Raw genomic sequence first — 26,917 nt, forward strand, 5'->3', positions numbered from 1 at the left:
CCTAACGGGCCGCCGAAAGGTGGACAAGCGACCGCAAGACGAGCTGGAGGATGACGACATGTCTAATAGGAATGTGAAGATTAGAAGTATAGATAGGAGCAATACAGTAGAAAGTGATGAGAATATTTTCAAGGGATTTAAAGAGGGTGGGGGGGGACACAACCCCCCCCCCCCGGTCTGACAAGTGGAGAAGAGAAGGTCGATAAGATGATCGAGGACTTGGAGCGTAGGTTCGGTCATGTTGACAATATTATACGAAGAATTGAAAAATTGGAAGAACTAGAGAGGGCGAACAAAAACTTAACTAAGGAAATTGAAGAATTAAAAAAACAGTTAAAAGAAGTAAAAGAGGAGAATAAAGTCTTAAAGGAGAATAATATGGAGAACAAGGAGGGTTGGAAAAAAATTCAAGAAAATAGCAAAGTTGCATTCACTGACATAATCAGACAGCAAATGAATGAACAAACTGAAAACTCAGTTATTAAAGTGATGAGACAGAAGGAGAATATAGTAAGAGACTTAGCAGACAAAAAGAAATGTATAATTATATTAGGAATGGAAGAGAAACATAACCCAGATAGAACCACAGGAATCAAAGAGGAAAATTAAAAAGTAAGAAATTTACTAGAATTAGTTCAGGAAGATGAACCAGAAATAATGAAACAAATCGAAGAGAAATTCAGGCTAGGGAAATATAGTACAGACAAGACCAGACCAATTAAGATTAAATTCAGGTCACAAACTACGGCTGAGAATATCTTATCCAAAACAGGGAAACTAGCAACAAGTGAATAATATAAAAAGGTATGGATAAAAAGGGAAATGAATAAAGAGGAAAGAGAGGAAGAAAAACAGAAAAGACTTGAAGCAAAGGAAAAAAACGAGATAAGAACGGAGTCAGAAAAAGAGAGATTCTATTGGAGAGTAGTGAATATGAAACTAAAGAAAGTCGACATACAAGAGAAAAACAAAAGGGAAACAGAGAACACAATGGAAGTGGCAGAAAACTAAGAGTGTCTTACACAAATATAGATGGATTAATAACAGGATTGAATGAACTGAATGATTATTTGAAAGAAAAAGAACCAGACATAATGGGAATTGTAGAAACAAAATTAAAAGGTCCACTACCACCCAACAGTGTAGGACATGATGCATATAATTATTGGATTAGAAACAGAGTGAAAAAGGAAGGGGGTGGAGTTATGTTCCTGACTAAGAAGGATATAAACGTGAAGTGTGTCACATATGGAAAGAATACAGTAGAGATGATAATGATGGAAGTAGAAGACAGAGATAAGAAGAACAGAAAGTTTGTGATAAATTATGTGCCCCCGAAAACAGCCTCATGGGAAGAGAGTGAACATAAAAGTATGTTAGAGGACACAAAGATAACATTAAACAAGATAATGGAAGAGGGAGGAAGAATAGTTATGATGGGCGACTTTAATTGCAAAGAAATCTGCTGGGAAGAAATGACAGTAAAGGGTGGAGACGGCTCATGGGGAAACGCTCTACTTGAGATGGTTACTGACCATACAATGACACAATGGATACAGGAGAACACCAGGTATAGAAATGAAGAAGAACCATCGAGACTAGACCTAGCAATTACATCCGAACCTAGAATAGTGGACAAAATTGAATATAAAACACCAATAAGTAAAAGTGACCACATATTGATTGAACTGGAACTTAATGAAGAAAATATATGAAAAGTAATGAACAATATAGAAAAGGAAGAATGATGTATGAAAAAACAAACTTTGATGAAATAAGAGAATTCTTTCAAAAGGAAAACTGGGAAGAAATATACAAAGAAGAAACAACAGTAGAAGAGAAATGGAATATTTTGACAAAAATTTACAAAAAAGGAGTGGAAAAGTATGTCCCAAGACAAAAACAAGAAAAAGAATATGTAAAATGCTGGTACAACAAAAGCTGTAGGGAGTTAAAAGACAAAAGAGACAAAGCCTGGACCAGATGGAAAAAAGACAGAAGACCTGAAAAATGGAAAATATATACCTGTTATAGAAATGAATATGTACAAACGTGCAGAGAGGAAAAGAGAAAATATGAAAAAGATATCATAAAAAAGTGTAAAGATCAACCAAAACTATTCTACAGATTTGTAAACAATAAACTGAAAAACAAACAAGACTTGGAGAAATTAAGACAAGAGGGAGTTGAATACACTGAGGAAATGGAAATGGCGGAAATTATGAACAAACATTTTAAATCAGTGTTTACAAGGGAGAACATACAACCTGAAGAGAACGAATGGAAAGAGAAAGTCCACCCTATGGAAGAAATAGAAGTAACAAAAAATGAAATATTAACACACTTGAGTAATCTTGATGTCAGAAAATCGCATGGACCAGATGAAATAGCAAACTGGATACTGAAAGAATGCAGGAATGAACTGGCAGACAAAATACATAGCATACTAAATAGTTCCTTGAAAGAAGGAAAAGTTCCAGAAGATTGGAAAAAAGCAAATATAGTACCTATATACAAAGGAGGAAATGAAGAAGAACCTACCAACTATAGACCAGTCTCTCTAACAAGTACAATAGCAAAAATTTGTGAAAGAATTATCAAAAGTAGATGGGTAGAATATTTAGAAAAAAACAAAGTGTTAAATCCAAGGCAATTTGGATTCAGACAAGGACGATCATGCGTCACCAATTTAATATGTTTCTATTCAAGACTAATAGATATAATACAAGAAAGAGATGGATGGGCGGACTGTGCATTTTTAGATCTAAAGAAAGCTTTTGACAAAGTACCACATAAGAAGTTGCTTAAGAAATTAGAAACTGAAGGAGGAATACAGGGCAAACTACTAAATTGGATGGAGGACTTTTTGCAAGAAAGAAAAATGAGAGTAGTGATAAGAAACCAGCACTCAAAATGGGATGAAGTAATAAGTGGTGTTCCGCAGGGAACAGTTCTGGCCCCAATAATGTTTTCTATATATATCAATGATATGGATGAAGGAATAGAAAGCTATATGAGCTTTTTTGCAGATGATGCAAAACTACTGAAAAGAGTGAAAACTGAAGAAGATTGTGAATCACTACAGAGAGATCTAAATAAAGTACAGGAATGGAGTAGGAAGTGGGAGATGGAGTTCAATACAAAAAGTGTAGTATAATGGAATTTGGAAAAAGCAAAAACAGAATAACAGGAGCATATAAATTGGGAGAAGAAGGAATAAAAAAAGTAGAAAATGAGAAGGACCTGGGAGTCATTGTTATGAATAATATGTCACCTGAGAAACATATAAATAAGATTTTTGGAGAAACTTATAATTTAATAAGAACAATCAAAGTTGCATTTACATACCTGGATGAAGAAATGGTGAAGAAAATCCTAATCACCCTGATAAGACCAAGATTGGAATATGCAGCAACGATATGGTCACCAAGTACAAAAAATGTATAAAAAAACTTGAAAGAATACATAGAGCAATTACAAAATTGGCACCAACACTCTCAAAACTATCATATGAAGAGAGACTAGCAAAACGTGAACTACAGACACTAGAGCAAAGAAGAGAGAGAGGAGATTTGATAGCTATTTACAGAATCATGAAAGGCATAGAAATTACTGACAGAGAGAATCTGATAAAATGGGATGACAGAAATACTAGAGGACACGGAAAGAAAATAAAAAAAGACAGCTATAGAAGAGATTTGAAAAAGAACAGCTTTCCTCACAGAGTAATAGACAGTTGGAACAAGTTAGATGAGAAAGTGGTGTGTGCAAAAACAATACATGAATTTAAAAATAGTTTAGATAAAATGAGATATGAAGACGGGACCCTACGAGCATAGCTCCCCTTCCCGTAAAATACAACTAGGTAAATACACACACACACACACACACACACACACACACACACACACACACACACACACACACACACACACACACACACACACACACACACACACACACACACACACACACACACACACACACACACACACACACTTCAACGAACGGACTGCATAGACGACGTTCTGAAGAAAAAGTGAAATTTCGTGGATCCCGAAGCAAAGGAAGTACCTATTGTATTTACAGGGTGGGGGAAATTGCTCGTGGTGTAGGGGAAAGTGAGGAAAAAAGAGAAGGGTAGGGATTACTGAGGGAAATGGAAGGAAATGAGGAAGGTGAAGATTTGGCCCAGGCAGGCAGACGCCATCTAAACAAAAGAGGTCCGGACCAATTTAGCGACGACGAAATGTCTAACAAAAATGTAAACATCAGAAGTATAGATAAGAGCAATACAGCAGAAGGTGATGAGAATATTTTCCAAGGATTTAAAGAGGTTGGGGGGGACAAGACTAGAAGAGAAGCTCGATAAGTTGATCGAGCACTGGGAACTTAGGTTCGGTCACGTTAACAACATTGTGCAGAGGGTTGAAAAATTGGAAGAACTAGAGAAGGCGAACAAAAACTTAACTAAGGAAATTGAAGAATTAAAAAAACAGTTAAAAGAAGTAAAAGAGGAGAATAAAGTCTTAAAGGAGAATAATAAGGAGAACAAGGAGGGCTGGAAAAAAAATTCAAGAAAACAGTAAAGTTGCATTTACTGACATAATCAAACAGCAAATGAATGAACAAACTGAAAACTCAGTTATTAAAGTGATGAGACAGAAGGAGAATATAGTAAGAGACTTAGCAGATAGAAAGAAATGTATAATTATATTAGGAATGGAAGAGAAACATAACCCAGATAGAACCACAAGAATCAAAGAGGAAAATGAAAAAGTAAGAAATTTACTAGAATTAGTTCAGGAAGATGAGCCAGAAATAATGAAACAAATCGAAGAGAAATTCAGGCTAGGGAAATATAGTACAGACAAGACCAGACCAATTAAGATTAAATTCAGGTCACAAACGACGGCAGAGAATATCTTATCCAAAACAGGGAAACTAGCAACGAGTGAATAATATAAAAAGGTATGGATAAAAAGGGAAATGAATAAAGAGGAAAGAGAGGAGGAAATAAGGAATAGACATGAAGCTAAGAAAAAAAAAAAAAACGAGACCAGAACGGAGACAGAAAAACAAAAATTCTACTGGAGAGTAGTGAATATGAAATTGAAGAAATGGAACATAAAAGAGAGAAACACAAAAGAAACAGAGAATACAATGGAAATAACAGAAAGTTAAGAGTATCCTACACAAATATAGATGGATTAATAATAGGACTGAATGAACTGAACAAATATCTGAAAGAAAAAGATCCGGACATAATGGGAATTGTTGAGACAAAATTAAAAGGCCCACTACCACCCAACAGCATAGGACAAAATGCATATAATTATTGGATTAGAAACAGAAAGATAAAACAAGGGGATGGAGTTATGTTCCTGACTAAGAAGGATATAAACGTGAAGAGTGTCACATATGGGAATAATAGAGTAGAGATGATAATGATAGAAGTAGAAGATAGAGATAAGAAGAGCAGAAAGTTTGTAATAAACTACGTGCCCCCAAAAACAGCCTCATGGGAAGAGAATGAACATAAAAGCATGTTAGAAGACACAAGAGTAACACTAAACGAGATAATGGAAGATGGAGGAAGAAAAGTTATGATGGGCGACTATAATTGCAAAGAAATATGCTGGGAAGAGATGACCGTAAAGGGTGGAGAAGACTCATGGGGAAGTGTTCTACTTGAGATGATTATTGACCACACAATGACACAATGGATCCAAGAGAACACTAGGTATAGAAATGAAGAAGAACCATCGAGACTAGACCTAATAATCACATCAGAACCTAAAATAGTGGAAAAGATAGAATACCAGGCACCAATAAGCAAAAGTGACCACATATTGATAGAACTAGAACTAAATGAGAAAAAATACACGAAAAGAAATGAACAATATAGAAAAGGAAGATTGATGTATGGAATTTTTTTTTTTTTATAAAATAAGAGAATTCTTCCAAAATGAAAACTGGGAAAGAATACACAAAGAAGATACAACAGTAGAAGAGAAATGGAATATTTTGACAAAAATCTATAAAAAAGGAGTAGAAAAGTATGTCCCAAGACAAAAACAAGAAAAAGAATATGTAAAATGCTGGTACAACAAAAGCTGTAGGGAGATAAAAGACAAAAGAGCCAAAGCTTGGACCAAATTGAAGAAAAACAAAAGACCAGAAAAATGGAAAATATATACTTGTTATAGAAATGAATATGTACAAGCGTGCAGAGAGGAAAAGAGAAAATATGAAAAAGATGTCATAGAAAAATGTAAAGATCAACCACAACTCTTCTACAGATTTGTAAACAACAAACTGAAAAACAAACAAGATTTGGAGAAATTAAGACAAGGAGGAGTTGAATACACAGAGGAAATTGAAATGGCGGAAATTATGAACAAACATTTTAAATCAGTGTTTACAAGGGAGAACATACAACCTGAAGAGATCGAATGGAAAGAGAATGTCCCCCCTATGAAAGAAATAGAAGTAACAAAGAATGAAATATTGAACCACTTGAGTAATCTTGATGTCAGAAAATCACATGGACCAGATGAAATAGCAAACTGGATTTTGAAAGAATGCAGGAATGAACTAGCAGACATAATACATAGCATAATAAACAGTTCCTTGAAAGAAGGAAAAGTTCCAGAAGATTGGAAAAAAGCAAACATAGTACCTATATATAAAGGAGGAAAAAAAGAAGACCCTAACAACTATAGGCCAGTCTCTCTAACAGGTACAATAGCAAAAATTTGTGAAAGAATTGTCAAAAATAGATGGGTAAAATATTTAGAAAAAAACAACGTGCTCAATCCAAGGCAATTTGGATTCAGACAAGGACGATCATGCGTCACCAATTTAATATGTTTCTATTCAAGACTAATAGATATAATACAAGAAAGAGATGGATGGGCTGATTGTGCATTTCTAGACCTAAAAAAAGTTTTTGACAAAGTACCACATAAGAAGTTGCTTAAGAAATTAGAAACTGAAGGAGGAATACAGGGCAAACTACTAAATTGGATGGAAGACTTTTTGCAAGAAAGAAAAATGAGAGTAGTGATAAGAGATCAACACTCAAAATGGGATGAAGTAATAAGCGGTGTTCCACAAGGAACAGTTCTGGCCCCAATAATGTTTGCTATATATATTAATGATATGGATGAAGGAATTGAAAGCTATATGAGCTTTTTTGCAGATGATGCAAAACTATTGAAAAAAGTGAACACGGAAGAAGATTGTGAATCACTACAAAGAGATCTAAATATAGTACAGGAATGGAGTAGGAAGTGGGAGATGGAGTTCAATACAAAAAAGTGTAGTATAATGGAATTTGGAAAAAGTAAAAACAGAATAACAGGATCATATATATTGGGAGAAGAAGGAATAAAAAAAGTAGAAAATGAAAATGACCTGGGAGTCATGGTTATGAATAATATGTCACCTGAAAAACATATAAATAAGATTTTTGGAGAAACCTATAATTTAATAAGAACAATCAAAGTTGCATTTACATACCTGGATGAAGAAATGGTGAAGAAAATTCTTATCACCCTGATAAGACCAAGATTGGAATATGCAGCAACGATATGGTCACCAAGTGCAAAAAAATGCATTAAAAAACTTGAAAGAATACAAAGAGCAATTACAAAATTGGCACCAACACTCTCAAAACTATCATATGAAGAGAGACTAGCAAAACTTGAACTACAGACACTAGAGCAAAGAAGAGAGAGAGGAGATTTGATAGCTATTTACAGAATCATGAAAGGCATAGAAATTACTGACAGAGAGAATCTGATAAAATGGGATGAAAGAAATACAAGAGGACATGGAAAGAAAAGAAAAAAGACAGCTATAGAAGAGATGTGAAAAAGAACAGCTTTCCTCACAGAGTAATAGACAGTTGGAACAAGTTAGATGAGAAAGTACATACATACATACATATACCAAGGCTTTTTCCCCCTTCCAAGGGAGGTAGCCAAAAAGGGAAAGGCATAAAAACACTCCCACCCATTTCATCCCTAAATACACTCCACACCCCTCCCACCCTTCCTCTCATCTGAGCACCTCCTGGATGACGGGTCATCCCTGCACCCTGCCCACCGCCCTGGGTCAGAAGCAGTGTCGCAAGACACAGTACATCCACAGCAAGGCCGCTTCATTTAATCGGCGACCCCCCCTCTCCGTCCCCCTTTGCATATAAGGAGAGGACGGGGAGAAATCCCTTCGGGCTGCGTCAAAATTTACTCACACATACTACCCCACCCCCCACCCCCCCGCCCATTCCTCCTCATGCAGTCACAACATCATCCATATACAACCATTCTCCACTCACCTCTGTCTTCCGTCCTCTCCCTTCCTTCCTCAACAGACATTCCCCTCTTCCCCAAAGCCCCCTTCACCCCATCCATCCACCTCATCCTAGGACGTCCCCTCATGTTCACTCCCTCCACATCTGCCTTCCATACCTCTTTTACTAGTCTTTCTTCACTCATAGCTCCCCTTCCCGTAAAATACAACTAGGTAAATACACACACACACGGCTCCACGGCGCAGTGGTACCGTTCGCAACCACTAATCCAGCGGTCCGAGTCAGATTCCCGGCAAGGGCTGAAATAGTTTCAGCATCGCTACACTGCGAGCCGGCACTCCAACTCTCGTGGGCAAGAAGTTGTGTGTGTGAATGTGTGTGGGTATTTACATAGTTGTATTTACCTAGTTGTATTTTACGGGAAGGGGAGCTATGCTCGTAGGGTCCCGTCTTCATATCTCATGTGTGTGTGTGTGTGTGTGTGTGTGTGTGTGTGTGTGTGTGTGTGTGTGTGTGTGTGTGTGTGTGTGTGTGTGTGTGTGTGTGTGTGTGTGTGTGTTTGTGCGTGTGCGTGTGCGTGTGTGTGTGCGTGCATTACCCATAGATCGGGCATATGTGAGCTCTGAAGTCGTATCCTGGAGGGTGATAGTCTGTCGAGTACGAGTCCAACACGTGATCCAAGACCACAGTGAATCATACACACACGTTCTCCCTAGCACATTTACTCAGACCAGTGCCAAGATGATCCATTTCCACGTGACATTTAAGTTTCCACCCTGACCTCGATTTGAAGAATCTAAACAGAGAGCAGGAGGACACAATAGGACAGCCGCAGCAATGACAAGGCAGGACAAGAAGTAACTCCACAGGGTACAGAGGAGTGTCATGTGGAGTGCGCCCAAGGTTACGAACATTGGCCTTGTTTATCTATATGCACACGACCACATGCTTGCACACATGCACGCAAGCTACGTGAATAGAAACACGGATACATGCATATGCAGTTGTTTGCACACAGATTAGCATACCAAGCATATTCATGCAAAACATACAAACACAAAATGACCTATGCGTAGCATAGAGAGATCTTGACTATTGTTTTTATGTAAAGGTCTTAGCTTATGTAGCTTATTCGAGTATTGGAAAACAGACTGTATATGTTAGTGATTAAATGACAGAGCAATTGTTATCAAGGTCGCTGTGTGTGTGTGTGTGTATTCAATTGGTCTTTGGATCACGTGTTGGACTCGTGATCGACAGCTATTTCCCTCCTGGAAGAGAGCTCAGAGCTCGTAGGTCCGATCTATGGGTAATGCTATGACCTTTCACACACACACACACCCAACTCCCGGCCCACGAGAGTTAGAGTAACGACTCGAATCGCAGCGGTACCGAAATAATTTCGGCCCTGGGCAGGATTCGAAACTAGAACTGCGGGCCATTATCGTGGCAGTTCAGTGCTCTACCAACTGCGCCACCGAGTCGCGCGCGCGCGTGTGTGTGTGTGTGTGTGTGTGTGTGTGTGTGTGTGTGTGTGTGTGTGTGTGTGTGTGTGTGTGTGTGTGTGTGTGTGTGTGTGTGTGTGTGTGTGTGTGTGTGTGTGTGTGTGTGTGTGTGTAGTATACAGGAAAAGAGCAACGCTCGTGGAGTCCTGTCTCCTATTCTCTATTTTTCTAACATAGACTCAAATTCACGCATGGTTCCAGCTTGATCTATATCTTTGATTTCCAATTATCATATTTAGATTTGAACTCATGTTTTGTTTGAGCTTGGGCTATATCACCTTCTAACTTATTCCATATACACATACACTGAATGATCCCCAGTACGCAGATATTAATCTTTTTCAACCACATTAATTTTTCATTTTAATTCCATGCCATCACGATCGAGACTGACAAGGAGCTCGCCGGAAGCATATACAGAAAGTGATATGTAGTCAAGCCAAGGACTCGAACTCAGCTGAGACGTAAGAAGTTAACAGTGACTTAAACCACTGCGATATCAAGAGAAATAGCGCAGTGATTTAAGTCACTGTTCATTTGTTACGCCTCAGCTGAGTTCGAGTCCTTGGCTTGACTACGTATCACTTTCTGTATATGCTTCCGTCGAGCTCCTTGTCAGTCTCGATCGTGATGGCAGGGAATTAAAGTGAAAAAATTATTTGGTTGAAAAAGATTAACTTATTCCATATATTCATACATATGGAAAAACTGTATTTCTTCACATCTTTTCGAAATGTTGTCTTTCTTAATTTACTTCCATGACATCTTAGGACCCTCCCATCTTTAATCTGGAGATCTTTTCTGTCATTGCAATCCATTCCCTGTAGTGACCTGAACACTGTAATCAAGTCAACTCTTTCTCTTCAATCTTTTAAAGTTGGTAGACACAGTACCTTTAGTCTTTCCTGATATGGTTTATCTTCCAGGCTGGGGACCAGTTTGGTTACTGTCCTTTGTATTCTCTCAGTCTTACTTATATTCTTCACTTTGTGTGAGTACCATACTACTGACGCATATTCTAGTCTTGGACGTATCAGGGTTTCGATGAGTTTTTCATTATCTCTTCATCCATATAATGGAACGCCACTTTAATCTTCTGCAGTAGTCCATATGTCTTTCTCACAATCCTGGTGATATGTCTGTCAGGTGACAAGGTGTCTTTTATCAACACTCCCAAGTCTTTCTCTTTTGTTTTTGTAATGTGTTCGCTTCACAAGGAATAGGTTTGTTTATTACTTAACTATACCTATGCATTTATTTATGTATCTTATTTGTTATTTACATTATTATATTTTTCATTTATTAGTTTATTATTGTGTGTGTGAGTATGTGTGTGTGTGTGTGTGTGTGTGTGTGTGTGTGTGTGTGTGTGTGTGTGTGTGTGTGTGTGTGTGTGTGTGTGTGTGTGCGCGTGTGATGCAGTGGTACTATAGCATCATACCACGATATACTTTATATACAGACTAATGATTTAAGCAACCTATAGCGACCTCTGTCATTATATATTTCCAAAGATCTATTGGTATACCATCACCAGTTATTTGTTCATATTTTCTATTTTTTTCAGAAATGAAATTATTTCTCTGGATGTACATTACATTATTCAGCATTGTTAACGCTTACCTACTGCTTAAACTATGATATATAGAGTAAAAACCCCTGTATTTTTTGCCATAGTGTTTACATTTAACACGGTTGGTTGTCTTTCAGAGAAATGGCCTACCGTCTTCCTAGATCTAATTTATGACAGCCATCACAACCCTTTGAAATTGTTTCCAGGTGGGTTGTGTTTCTTCTCGTCTTTCCCCCTTTTTCATCTTTCTTTTTGGCCTCTCTATTCCAGTTCTACTTTCTTCACCCACGTTAGACTCAATCTCCATCTTGTTCTCTTCAGTAGATCAGTTTGTTGTCCTTGGATAAGTTTGGGCAGTTTGGTAACTGGCGTGACGGTCATGTATTTCTACGAAATAAGGCTGTGTGGTATTTACGAGACAGTGAAGCGTTGATCCAACAGTGAGTAGTTGATGTTCCAGCAAGGATTGCAGATGTACAAGTTGAGTATGGCGCCACGTGCTTCTCTCAATTGCCGCGTTTAGCTCTGACCCCGTTAACAGAACACATTATATGCTCACGCGTCCCTCCCCACACCTTCTACTAGACCCTGTAACCTCGACTTCCCTTGCCCTCTTCACTGTTTCTTTCTCCAACAACCACATCCTTTCCTACTGCTGCGCGTCGTTAATGCCTCCATTCAGATCGACCTCTGCGCATCTGCTAGCTTTCTCTTTCTTCCGCAGCAATTCACTCACCCAATCGACGACATTACTCAACTGATCGTTCATATCCCATTACAAATAAAAGTTTACCTTAGAATTACCCTTACATTTCTGATACAATTCGACAGAAAACGAAATAAAGAACGAACACAAATCAATAACAGAATACAATTTGACAGAAAATGAAATCAAGAATAAGCACAAATCAATAACAGAAACGGGACTTGGGGAAATGATGTCTGATACAGAGTTCCATTTGTGAGGGATACCATTCCGCCCACCACGACCTTCAGCTCTATCATTTCCCTCATCTCGAGAGTGAGGAGTACTTTTCACAGGACAAAGCAAGGAGACTCTTTGGTCCCCTAGAGTGTCACTCGAAGCTGAGTGCCACATGGCTAGGTTAACGAGCAGAGAGAAGAGACACTGACGACATCTAGTTCATTCTGTAAGGCACAACTTCGAATTCCATGCGCGCTAAATTAGCTAAAGATTTTGTGAAGGAATTCTATGTTGCGGTAGCTCTATGGATATTTATAAAGATAAGAATAAACTTCAGGAAACTAAGACGAGAAAGTAGGATTTGGGAAATGCATTATTTGGCATGTTTTCAGTTCATCCAACTTTAGGACAAGAAAAAGAAGAGAGAGAGAGAGAGAAAGAGAAAAAGAAAGAAAGAGAGAGAGAGAGAAAACGAAGTCTGAATGCGACGCAGTTGGCCAAAGAAGTCCTGATGGTATGATTTTTTTTTTTTTTTTTTTTTTTTTTTTTTTTTTTTTTTTTTTTTTGAGAGAGAGAGAGAGAGAGAGAGAGAGAGAGAGAGAGAGAGAGAGAGAGAGAGAGAGAGAGAGAGAGAGAGAGAGAGAGAGAGAGAGAGAGTGCGGTGGCGTTGTTGTGCCTTTACAATACTTGAAGATGGACTTTTTTCATATTTTTCAAAATGAAGGTGGATTTTGGTACACTAATATTTTAATTTTCTTGTTGCACTATCCAGTGACATTTCATCCCTGCCTAAAAATGGACTCTCCTTCAACCTCTTCCGTTCCGGGTAGTGCCAGTCTGTTTTATTCATCTCCGTGGCACCCCCCCCCCCTTTTGGTAGTAAAGGGCTTCAGCGTTCGACAGAATAATTCTTTGCATTTATCGAAGATGGCAGGTTGGTCTACCACCGTCATCGTACGTATTTCGGCTTGCCCCTACGGGCTACCAGTGACTGCCACTTGCCCTAGCTGTCCAAGCTCACAGGGCAAAGCACTTCCTGGTGTAAATGCTGTACCCCTTTCTCCTTCCCCCTGTAAAGGTGATTGTGGAATAAACGCAGCGTAGGCGCCCCTCACGAGAACGGTAGCGACACGACTGTCGCCAAGAAAGACCACTTCCTCTTCCTCCTCCTCCTCCTCCTCTTCCTCTTCCTCTTCCCCTTTCTCACCCTCCTCCTCCTCTTCCTCCCCCTCCTCCTCCTCCTCCTCCTCCTCCTGCTACAGCGTCCTGGCGAAGGGCAGAGACACGAATTAAACGATGAATAATATTCACCTTGAAGGAGGCTCATTACACTCCATTGACCCTTATGATTCCAAAATCCATAGAGACATCGCCCATCCACCCCGTCCACCCCTCACACTCCAACTTAATCCTCGAAAGCGGCTCGACTCCACTTCCTCCTCCTCCTCCTCCTCCTCCTCCTCCTCCTCTTCCTCCCCTCCTCCTTCTCCTCCTTCTCTTCCCTCTGGCGTCATCTAACTCTGTGTCTCATATCATTTTTCTCTTTCTCATCCTCTCTTTGTTTATGACCCCTCCCTCCCTCCCTCCCTCCCTCCCTCGCTCGTTCTTCTCTTCTCTTCTCTCACTCTTCCTTTTGCAAACACTGTGCAGATACGAACACTGGCTTGCGCAGAAGACCTTGGAATAATAACTGTTGACGACTTAAAAAAAGACCTTAGCACTGAGCCCGAACACAAAAGCCCCCGAGAGAAATTTGAACAATAAATCTACACAGGACAAATTGGTGGCAGGGACAAAAATCCTCGGCCGGCAGTGGTCATTTTCGTGAGGAATTTGAGAAGTATCCGTACTCGTTTCAGGCATGAAATTATGACAACTCTGGGTTTGGCGAGAGAGACAACACACAAAATGAGTTACAACGAGTTGGGCTTGGTTGGGGACCTGGTGACGGACTGGAGCCCATCTTCCGAAGCACGATCATTGGTATAGGATCAGCGTGTACGTGTTGCCCTAGGTCCATTGTTCGAATCCTTGCAATACGTCTCGGATGAGAGATCGAAACACGTACACAGGCCGAGTTATGGGCAGTGCTGCGACCTGAGACACACTCACATCCACCATTTCCTTGCCCAAGGGAGACAGTAACGACTTGCAGTGTTAGTGAAGCTTTCGAGTCCTGAGCAAGGATCGATCTTGGGCACGCACGCACGTACGCATGCACTCGCATATTTACCTAATTGTAATATGCAGAAAATGAGTTAAATTCTGGTTCTGCTTCTTATTTTCCAATCATCATATCTAGTTTCAAATTCGTATAGGGTCTCAACTTGGTCTATTTAAACTTCTAAGCTATTCTATGAATTCATATATTGATATAGAAAAGTGCATTTTTTGACATCCTTTAGTTATGTTTTTTCATGGCCTTGTGATCCTTCTGTCCCATGACAAGAATTAGTTTTATCTGTCAGTTTTATTTGTTCTCATTAATGGTCTAAATACTATTACTAAATTACCTCTTTTTCTTCCTTCTTTTAGTGATTGTAGGTCGAAGGTTTATTTTCATAAAATATTTTTGCTGATATGTCTGATGATAAGGTATCTATGACAATCACTCCCAAGTTTCTCTCCCAACCTCCCTCTCTCTCTCTCTCTCTCTCTCTCTCTCTCTCTCTCTCTCTCTCTCTCTCTCTCTCTCTCTCTCTCTCTCTCTCTCTCTCTCTCTCTCTCTCTCTCTCTCTCTCTCTCTCTTGTAAGTGAATGATTTCATATTGAGTAATCTTTGAGCTTTTGTCCATCTCCAACATTTTGTACACTTTGCGTTTTTTACATTATAATTGTACATCCTGATTTCATATTTATATAGTGTCTTGATCTCATAACCTTTTGCATTCTTATTATTTCTTTGTTTTTCTCATGATCTTTGCATCACCTGCAAATATGTTAGAGTAGTTTATCCCTCCCGACATATAACTCATTTATATCAAAAAGACTTCAGGTGCCAGGACTGATCGTTGTGGAACTCCGCTAATCACTGTACTCCATCCCGATATCTCGTCCCCCACTACTTTCTCAAGTACCCGTCTTCAAGAAGCCCCTCATCCATTAATGGACTCGACCTTCAAGACTTCCAATGGCCTCTAATTTCCATAAAAATCTGTTGTGAGGCACCTTGTCAAGTGCCTTTCCTAGGTCCAGATAAGTGCGGTTGAACCACCCCTTTTTCTCCTGCAGATCATCAATAGATTTTGATACGCATGTCTTCTCTGTTCCAAAACTGAATTGGTTGTTAACCAAGATATTCTTTCTAAGAGACTTACCATCTGTCAATAACTTTTCTCCCATACAGTTTAGCCATCATTCTGGTCATTAATATTGGCCTGTAATTTCGTAGTTTTCTTTATTCATTCCTTTACGAACTGATACCTAATAAGTCCTCTTTCAGGGTCATTAGCTAATTGGTATACATTGACTTCCAGCCGGGCTGATGATAAGCCAGGCACATAAGCATGAACATGTATGTGTGTGTGTATGTGTGTGTGTGGATGCGCGCACGCGTGTGCGTGTATGTTTGTGTGTGTGTGTGTGTGTGTGTGTGTGTGTGTGTGTGTGTGTGTGTGTGTGTGTGCGTGTGCGTGCGTGCGTGTGTATGTACGTGTGTGTGTATTTACCTAGTTGTATTTACCTAGTTGTATTTTACGGGAAGGGGAGCTATGCTCGTGAGGTCCCGTCTTCATATCTCATTTTATCTAAACTATTTTTAAATTCATGTATTGTTTTTGCACACACCACTTTCTCATCTAACTTGTTCTAACTGTCTATTACTCTGTGAGGAAAGCTGTTCTTTTTCAAATCTCTTCTATAGCTGTCTTTTTTTATTTTCTTTCCGTGTCCTCTTGTATTTCTGTCATCCCATTTGATCAGATTCTCTCTGTCAGTAATTTCTATGCCTTTCATGATTCTGTAAATAGCTATCAAATCTCCTCTCTCTCTTCTTTGCTCTAGTGTCTGTAGTTCAAGTTTTGCTAGTCTCTCTTCATATGATAGTTTTGAGAGTGTTGGTGCCAATTTTGTAATTGCTCTTTGTATTCTTTCAAGTTTTTTTTATACATTTTTTTGCACTTGGTGACCATATTCCAATCTTGGTCTTATCAGGGTGATTAGGATTTTCTTCACCATTTCTTCATCCAGGTATATAAATGCCACTTTGATTGTTCTTATTAAATTATAAGTTTCTCCAAAAATCTTATTTATAAGTTTCTCAGGTGACATATTATTCATAACAATGACTCCCAGGTCCTTCTCATTTTCTACTTTTTTTATTCCTTCTTCTCCCAATTTATATGCTCCTGTTATTCTGTTTTTGCTTTTTCCAAATTCCATTATACTACACCTTTTTGTATTGAACTCCATCTCCCACTTCCTACTCCATTCTTGTACCTTATTTAGATCTCTCTGTAGTGATTCACAATCTTCTTCAGTTTTCACTCTTTTCAGTAGTTTTGCATCATCTGCAAAGAAGCTCATATAGCTTTCAATTCCTTCATCCATATCATTAATATATATAGCAAACATTATTGGGGCCAGAACTGTTCCCTGCGGAACACCGCTTATTACTTCATCCCATTTTGAGTGCTGGTTTCTTATCACTACTCTCATTTTTCTTTCTTGCAAAAAGTCCTCCATCCAATTTAGTAGTTTGCCCTGTATTCCTCCTTCAGTTTCTAATTTCTTAAGCAACTTCTTATGTGGTACTTTGTCAAAAGCTTTCTTTAGATCTAAAAATGCACAGTCCGCCCATCCATCTCTTTCTTGTATTATATCTATTAGCCTTGAATAGAAACATATTAAATTGGTGACGCATGATCGTCCTTGTCTGAATCCAAATTGCCTTGGATTTAACACTTTGTTTTTTTCTAAATATTTTACCCATCTACTTTTGATAATTCTTTCACAAATTTTTGCTATTGTACTTGTTAGAGAGACTGGTCTATAGTTGGTAGGTTCTTCTTTATTTCCTCCTTTGTATATAGGTACTATATTTGCTTTTTTCCAATCTTCTGGAACTTTTCCTTCTTTCAAGGAACTATTTAGTATGCTATGTATTTTGTCTGCCAGTTCATTCCTGCATTCTTTCAGTATCCAGTTTGCTATTTCATCTGGTCCATGCGATTTTCTGACATCAAGATTACTCAAGTGTGTTAATATTTCATTCTTTGTTACTTCTATTTCTTCCATAGGGGGGACTTTCTCTTTCCATTCGTTCTCTTCAGGTTGTATGTTCTCCCTTGTAAACACTGATTTAAAATGTTTGTTCATAATTTCCGCCATTTCCATTTCCTCAGTGTATTCAACTCCCTCCTGTCTTAATTTCTCCAAGTCTTGTTTGTTTTTCAGTTTATTGTTTACAAATCTGTAGAATAGTTTCGGTTGATCTTTACACTTTTCTATGACATCTTTTTCATATTTTCTCTTTTCCTCTCTGCACATTTGTACATATTCATTTCTATAACAGGTATATATTTTCCATTTTTCAGGTCTTCTGTCTTTTTTCCATCTGGTCCAGGCTTTGTCTCTTTTGTCTTTTAACTCCCTACAGCTTTTGTTGTACCAGCATTTTACATATTCTTTTTCTTGTTTTTGTCTTGGGACATACTTTTCCACTCCTTTTTTGTAAATTTTTGTCAAAATATTCCATTTCTCTTCTACTGTTGTTTCTTCTTTGTATATTTCTTCCCAGTTTTCCTTTTGAAAGAATTCTCTTATTTTATCAAAGTTTGTTTTTTCATACATCATTCTTCCTTTTCTGTATTGTTCATTTCTTTTGATATATTTTTCTTCATTAAGTTCCAGTTCAATCAATATGTGGTCACTTTTACTTATTGGTGTTTTATATTCAATTTTGTCCACTATTCTAGGTTCGGATGTAATTACTAGGTCTAGTTTCGATGGCTCTTCTTCATTTCTATACCTAGTGTTCTCCTGTATCCATTGTGTCATTGTATGGTCAGTAACCATCTCGAGTAGAGCGTTTCCCCATGAGCCGTCTCCACCCTTTACTGTCATTTCTTCCCAGCAGATTTCTTTGCAATTAAAGTCGCCCATCATAACTATTTTTCCTCCCTCTTCCATTATATTGTTTAATGTTATCTTTGTGTCCTCTAACATACTTTTATGTTCACTCTCTTCCCATGAGGCTGTTTTTGGGGGCACATAATTTATCACAAACTTTCTGCTCTTCTTATCTCTGTCTTCTACTTCCATCATTATCATCTCTACTGTATTCTTTCCATATGTGACACCCTTCACGTGTATATCCTTCTTAGTCAGGAACATAACTCCACCCCCTTCCTTTTTCACTCTGTTTCTAATCCAATAATTATATGCATTATATCCTACACTGTTGGGTGGTAGTGGACCTTTTAATTTTGTTTCTACAATTCCCATTATGTCTGGTTCTTTTTCCTTCAAATAATCATTCAGTTCATTCAATCCTGTTATTAATCCATCTATATTCGTGTAAGACACTCTTAGTTTTCTGCCACTTCCATTGTGTTCTCTGTTTCCCTTTTGTTTTTCTCTTGTATGTCGACTTTCTTTAGTTTCATATTCACTACTATCCAATAGAATCTCTCTTTCTCTGACTCCGTTCTTATCTCGTTTTTTTCCTTTGCTTCAAGTCTTTTCTGTTTTTCTTCCTCTCTTTCCTCTTCATTCATTTCCCTTTTTATCCATACCTTTTTATATTGTTCACTTGTTGCTAGTTTCCCTGTTTTGGATAAGATATTCTCAGCCGTAGTTTGTGACCTGAATTTAATCTTGATTGGTCTGGTCTTGTCTGTACTATATTTCCCTAGCCTGAATTTCTCTTCGATTTGTTTCATTATTTCTGGTTCATCTTCCTGAACTAATTCTAGTAAATTTCTTACTTTTTCATTTTCCTCTTTGATTCTTGTGGTTCTATCTGGGTTATGTTTCTCTTCCATTCCTAATATAATTATACATTTCTTTTTGTCAGCTAAGTCTCTTACTATATTCTCCTTCTGTCTCATCACTTTAATAACTGAGTTTTCAGTTTGTTCATTCATTTGCTGTCTGATTATGTCAGTGAATGCAACTTTGCTATTTTCTTGAATTTTTTTCCAACCCTCCTTGTTCTCCTTATTATTCTCCTTTGAGACTTTATTCTCATCTTTTACTTCTTTTAACTGTTTTTTTAATTCTTCAATTTCCTTAGTTAAGTTTTTGTTCGCCTTCTCTAGTTCTTCCAATTTTTCAATTCTTCGTATAATATTGTCAACATGACCGAACCTACGCTCCAAGTCCTCGATCATCTTATCGACCTTCTCTTCTAGTCTTGTCAATCGGCGGGTGGGGGGTGGGGGGGGGGTTTGTGTCCCCCCCACCCTCTTTAAATCCCTGGAAAATATTCTCATCACTTTCTACTGTATTGCTCTTATCTATACTTCTAATCTTTACATTTTTATTAGACATTTCATCGTCGCTCAGCTGGTCGGGGGGCCTTTTGTTTACCTTTCGCCTGTCTGCCTGGGCCAAGTCTTCACCTTCCTCATTTCCTTCCATTTCCCTCAGTAATCCCTCCCCCTTTCCTCTTTCCCTACTTTCCTACTACTCCACGAGCAATTTCCCCCCACCCTGTAAATACAATAGGCACTTCTCTTTGCGTTGGGATCCACAAACTTCAATTCTCTTCAGAACGTCTTCTAAGCCGTCCATTCGTTGAAGTGTGTGTGTGTGTGTGTGTGTGTGTGTGTGTGTGTGTGTGTGTGTGTGTGTATGTGTGTGTGTGTGTGTGTACGTGCGTGCGTGCGTGCGTGCGTGTGGATGTACGTGTGTGTGTGTATGTGTGTGTGTATTTACTTAGTTGTATTTTGCGGGAAGGGGAGCTACGCTTGTGGTGTCCCGCCTTTGTATCTCGCAGTGTCTAGTTTGCTCTTAAACTCATGAATGGTTTTTGCGCACACTATTTCATTGTCCAGTTTGTTCCAAGTATCCACCACTCTATGTGGAAAACTGTTTTTCTTCAGATCTCTTTTGTAGCTGTTTTTTTATTTTCTTTCCATGTCCTCTTGTGCTTCTCTTGTCCCAGTTTAGTAAGTCCTCTCTATCGAGTATTTCTGTGCCCTTCATAATTCTGTAGATGGTCAGTAGGTCACCTCTCTCTCTTCTTTGCTCCAGAGTCGGTAACTCCAATTTAGCCAATCTCTCCTCATATGACAAGTTTGGAAGTGCAGGTGCCATTTTTGTAGCTGCTCTCTGGATTCTTTCTATTTTCTTTATATTCTTTTTGGTATTGGGTGACCACAATGTCGCCGCATATTCTAGTCTAGGCCTTATCAGTGTGACCAATATTTTTTTTAATGATTTCTTCGTCCAAAAATATAAATGCTACTTTTATTGATCTTAGCAAGTTGTAGGATTCTCCGACAATTTTGTTTATCTGTTTATCATAGGACAAATCGTTTGAGATAATTACACCCAAATCTTTACCTCCTTGGTTCCAGTTTTATATTGTCCTGATATTCTATTTTTGCTTTTTCCAAACTCCATTATGCTACACTTGTTAATATTGAAGCCCACTTCCCATTTCTGACTCCAGTTCCATACCTTATTCAGGTCTTCCTGCAGTGATTCACAATCCTTTTCAGTTTTTACTTTCCTTAACAGTTTGGCGTCGTCTGCAAAGAAGCTCATGTAACATTTCACATCCTCATCGATGTCATTCACATAAATAGCAAACATTATTGGAACCAATACAGATCCTTGCGGTACTCCACTGATCACCTCTTTCCAACCTGAATATTTTTCTCTGAGTACTACTCTCATCTTCCTACCAAACAAGAAGTCCTCCATCCATTTTAGTAGGTTCCCTTGTATCCCTCCTATATGTTCTAGTTTTTTTTTAAATAATTTTTGTGTGTGGTATTTTGTCAAAAGATTTTTGTAAGTCTAGGAAGGCACAATCAGCCCATCCATTCCTTTCTTGCACTATGTCTATTAATCTCGAGTAGAAACATATAAAGTTTGTGGTACATGATCTTCCTTGTCTGAACCCAAATTGTCTTGGGTTTATCATATTATCATCATTATCATCTTCCAGGCGTTTTACCCATCTATTCTTGATGACTTTCTCACAAATTTTGGCTATAGTGCTTGTTAGTGAGACTGGCCTGTAGTTAGTTGGTTCTTCCTTGTTTCCTCCTTTTTGTATTGGTACAATGTTGGCATTTTCCCAGTCCTTTGGTATTTTTCCTTCTTTAAGTGAGCAACTTATTATGTTATGTATTTTTTCCTTTAGTTCTTATTTGCATTCGTTAAGAATCCAATTTACAATTCCATCCGGGCCATGTGATTTCCTAACGTCAAGGTTTGATAGATGTTCCAATATTTCTTTTTGTGTTATTGTTATCTCGCTCATGGGTGTAGATCGCCTTTCATTACCTTCGTCCCAATAGTGTGCTTTCTCTCTAGTGAAGACAGATTTGAAGTGATTATTCATGACTTCGGCCATTTCTAATTCTTCTGTGTATTCTATATTCCCTTGGCGTAGTTTCACCATTTCCGGTTTGTTTTTAAGTTTACCATTCGCGTATCGATAGAATAACTTGGGTTGCTCTTTGTATTTATCTATAATATCCTTTTCATGGTTCCTTTTTTCCTCTCTTCTCAATTTAACATACTCATTTCTATAGTTTATATAAACTTACCATTTTCCATTTTTTTTTTTTTTTAATCTTTTCTCCATCTTTTCCAAGCTCTGTCCCTTCTATCTTTTGCCTCACTGCATCTTTTGTTGAACCAGCATTTAGCGTACACTCTAGCTTCTGTCTTGGTACGCGCCTATTCACCCCTTCATTGTAATTATCCATCAAGATATCCCATTTCTCTTCCACTTTTGTCTCTTCCATGTAAATTTTTTCCCAGTTTGCATTCTGGAAGAATTTCTTTAGTTTTGCAAAGTCCGTTTTGTTGTACATCAATCTTCCTTTCCTATGCTTTTCATTTCTCTCCATGTATATTTCTTCCTTTAGTTCAGTCTCAATGAGTATATGGTCACTCTTTCCAATTGGTGTTTTGTATTGGATTTTATCCACAATTTCAGGTTCTGTTGTAAATATTAAATCTAGTTTCGACGGCTCCTCGTTATTTCTGTATCTGGTGTTTTCACTGACCCACTGAGTCACTGTATATTCCATGGTCATGTTCAGTAGTACATTACCCCACAAGTCTTCTCCTCCTCTCACTGTCATGTTCTCCCAACAAATTTCTTTGCAATGGAAGTACCCCATAATTTCCAGATTAACCCCTCCCTGTTTCTTTGTCTAATTTGTTCCAAGTATCTATCACTCTGTGTGGGAAGCTATTTTTTTTTATATCTCTTCTGTAATGATCTTTTTTTAGTTTTTCCATTGCCCCATTTTAATAAATCATTCTTATCTAAGATTTCCATTCCCTTCATAATTCTGTAGATAGTTAGTAGGTCTCCTCTTTCCCTTCTTTGTTCCAGAGTTGGTAATTCTAATTTGGACAGTCTTTGTTCATATGTCATTTTGGAAAGAGTTGGAACCAGTTTTGTTGTTGCTCTTTGTATTCTTTCTAATTTTTTTTATATTCTTTTTGGTACTGGGTGTCCATAGTGTTGCTGCGTATTCGAGTTTTGGTCTTATTAATGTAGTTAATTTTTTTTATCATTTCCTCGTCCAAATAGGCAAATGCCACTTTTATTGACCGTAATAAATTGTAGGTTTCTCCGACTATTTTATTAATATGCTTATCCGGTGTCAAGTCTTTGCTGATCATCACTCCAAGGTCTTTTTCCGAGTTTACTTTTTTGACCTCTTCTTCAATTTTATATTCTCTCGATATTCTGTTTTTACTTTTTCCAAATTCCATTATCCTACATTTCTTGATATCGAATTTCCCTTCCCACTTTTGAATCCATTTCCAGATCTTATCCAAGTCTTGTTGTAATGAGTTTCAATCCTCCTCCGTTTTTGCTTTCTTTACTATTTTTGCGTCGTCTGCAAAGAAATTCACATAACACTCCACTCCTTCATCCATGTGTGTGTGTACGTGTGTGTGTGTGCATGTGTATATGTGTATGCGTGAGTGTGTGTGTGCGCGGGGGCGCGAACCCTTTCCAATGGGGTCTTACTTTTGCAAAACCAAGGAACCGGGCGCCCTCCCCCTCCCTTCCTCTCCCTCCCGAACTCTTTTGTGGTCATCTAGGAAGAAGTATTTTCTTGAACAGCAGATGCCGCGCGGAAGGCCACATGCCAGCAATGGTTACATGAGAATTACACTCTTCACTAGAACGACGCTGCCGATACAACTGAAAATGCATAACAAATGAATAGATAAATGGATGGATAATCAAATGAACAAATAAGGAGATAAATTAGAATATAAATAGATAAACAGATAAGTAAGTAGATACGTGAATATATGAAAAATAGATAAATGAATGAATAGGCATATATTGTGCATAAGTGATCAAATATAGATAATTCCGCCAATCAATCAAGAATTGAAAAAAAATAGATTAAACAATATATAGATGACTAAATACATAAATAACTGAATGAATAGGAATAGATACATAGAATACATTGTCAATAAGAACATATAAAAAATGTGAATTAGCACAAACATATAAACAAGAATATCTCGGTTATAGTTTGTTTCTTCCATCCTCCTTACGTCTTCTATGACACCCTCCCTAACCCCATCCCCCTCCTCCTCCTCCTCCTCCTCCTCCTCCTCCTCCTCCTCCTCCTCCTCCTCCTCCTCCTCCTCCTCCTCCTCCTCCTCCTCCCCCTCCTCCTCCTCCTCCTCCTCCTCCTCCTCCTCCTCTTCCTCCTCCTTTTTCTCCTCCCCGCTCCTTCGCCTTGTTCTGCTTCTCCTCTTCTTCCTTCTCCTCCTCCTCCTCCTCTTCCTCCTCCTCCTCCTCCTCCTCTTTCTCCTCTCCGCTCCTTCGCCTTGTTCTACTTCTCTTATTCCTCCTTCTCCTCCCCTCCTTTTCCTCTTCCTCCTCCTCCCCGCTCCTTCGCCTTGTTCTACTTCTCCTCTTCCTCCTTCTCCTCCTCCTCCTCCTCCTCTTTTTCCTACCCGCTCCTTCGCCTTGTTTTACTTCTCCTTCTCTTCCTCCTCCTCCTCTTTCTCCTCCCCTCCTCCTCTTCCTCCTTCTCCTCCTCCTCTTCCTCATCTTTCTCCTCCTCCTCTGCCTCCTCCTCTTCCTCCTGTCTCTTTCTCCATCTCCTCCTCTTCCTTCTCTTTCTTCTCTTCCTCCTCCTCCTCCTCTTCTTCCAATTGTCCTTCTCAACGACCTCCCTCCTCCATTTCCGCGTTGCCTCCCTCACCAGTCCCGCCTCGCCGGTTCTTCTTCTTTCTCTTCACCTCAGTCATATCACCATCATCGTCATCACCACTTTATCCTTTCTCATCTCCTCCTCACTACCAGAGTCTTCGTATCTCCTCCTTGTGAGGCCTCGTCGTCGCGGAGTTCTATTCGCACCATCGGGCGAGAACACTTCCCCTCCTTCCACCTTTTGGCCCGAGTGCCGTCGGGCGATTTTATTCATTGACGCGGCGCCATTGCCACCTCCCCTCCCCCACACACCTCTCGGCACACACAGGCTATAACCCTAAGGCGCCAAGGAAACAAATAAAACCAAATGACGGGAGCAGAGGTGACATGGGCCGTACTTTCAATCCTTTTCGCCAGCCCTGTCGATTACTTTCTTCCATTAGAAAGAAGAATTCTATCAACTTTGTTAAATTATAGTTACGAAAAATGTAGGTTTTGTAGATAAGCTGATAAGCCAAATACACTTGACTAGAACATCAGGTAAAACTCTACCTTGTGATGGTAAATAGCATTCGCCAGAGTTGGCGGTAGATTTAAAAGTACGACGATGAACGAAATAACGAAATAGCCTCAAGTTGGCAGACAGGAACGAACGTGCCGCCCTGCAAGGAACAAATCAATACAATGGAGCATTCCATCCCTGCATTATACTAAAAATAAATAAATAGATCAATAAATGAATATATAGATAAATAAACAAATAAATAAATGACTAAATAAATAGATAAACTAATAGATAGATAGATAAGCAAATAAATTGATTAATAAATATATGAATGGGTAGATAAATAAATAAATAAATAAATAAATAATTAAATAAACAATAGATAAATGAATATAATACTGATAAATAGTAGGAAAATAGAAATAGAAAAGTAAACGAATATATCAAATAAATGATTATATACATATATAAATAAGTAAATTAATCAATAAAAGTATGACTAAATAAATGAACATACAAATAAAATAATAAACCAATCAATAGGAAAATATATAAATAAATAAGTGAAATAATTAGTATCTGGGGTTCCCCATTGTGGGGTCTGAATCGATCATAACTATGCTCAGGGTAGGGGGTCGTTTGCGTGTCGTTTCTATACGTGTTATGCAGCGCTGTTCAGTAGTGAACCTTCTCATACTGAGAGGAAGGATTTATTTCATCTATGGTTTTATGTAATTATTATTCTTTTTTTTTTATTAATTTATATTTATTTATTCATCAATCTATTTATGTATGTATTCATTTATTAATTTATTTATTTGTATATTTATTTTTCTACTTATTTATTCATTTATTTGTTTGTTTACTTATTTGTCTATTTATTTACTTATATATTCATTTGTTCATTCATCAATCTATTTATCTATTCATACATTTATTTATTTATTTATTTATTTGCTTATTTATTTCTTTATTTTTTCTCTACTTAGTTTTTCTATGCATTTACCTATTTATTCACTTTTTTGTTTCGTTTATTTATGAACTGCCTAGTCATCAATTTAATTACTTTTTCTCTATTAGTTTTTATTAGCATTGAATTATACATTTGCCAATTTATTTACTCATATATTAATTTTCATAATTATATACATTTTATTATTTTCTATAAATCTATCTATTTACTAACTTGTATAAATTTGCTTACCTTTATGTTTGCTTACATGTTATTTATCTGTTCATGAATTTGACAAATTTGTAGCTCAAAGAAACTTCAGACACATGATATTAGTATTTTTTTTAGAAATATTAATAACCAAAATTCTACGTAGCTAATAACATAAATAACGCTGACTTATATTTCTGCTTGCGATTATCTACACATCCATTTTTCAAATATCTTCTTTCAAATATGTCGTGGGCCGCTTTGCTGGCGCCTCAGATAAATCGTCATTTCCTGTGTCGACATTCTTCTCTCTCCTCTTTCTTATTCTCGTTGTTGTTCCCGCTCTTCTTGTTCTTCTTCAGTGTTTCTTCTTTTCAATTGTTTTTTCCATTTACTTTTTTTTCAGTTAGCCACAGCCAAAAATATTCTTAAAAGTGCTACCACCCGTAAAAGGCACATTTTTTCTTTGTTTTATTAGATTTTATTTTGTTACATTTGTTGTTATTATTTTTACTATTTTCATTAATGTTATTATCATTATTGCAATTGTTATTATCATTATTATTGTTGTTTGTATTACTGTTATCATCATTAATATAATT

General features: G+C 37.9%; 1 protein-coding gene across 1 annotated transcript in view; it reads right to left on the reverse strand.

Moving 5' to 3' along the window:
- LOC143029602 (uncharacterized) overlaps positions 1-26,917 on the reverse strand; it is a 108,657-nt gene that overhangs the window by 80,869 nt on the left and 871 nt on the right. The gene's annotated exons all lie outside the window — the stretch shown is intronic.

The sequence above is a fragment of the Oratosquilla oratoria genome, chromosome 11 (assembly GCF_046742065.1).
Source record: "Oratosquilla oratoria isolate Oo_2021 chromosome 11, ASM4674206v1, whole genome shotgun sequence".
NCBI classification, from domain to species: domain Eukaryota; kingdom Metazoa; phylum Arthropoda; class Malacostraca; order Stomatopoda; family Squillidae; genus Oratosquilla; species Oratosquilla oratoria.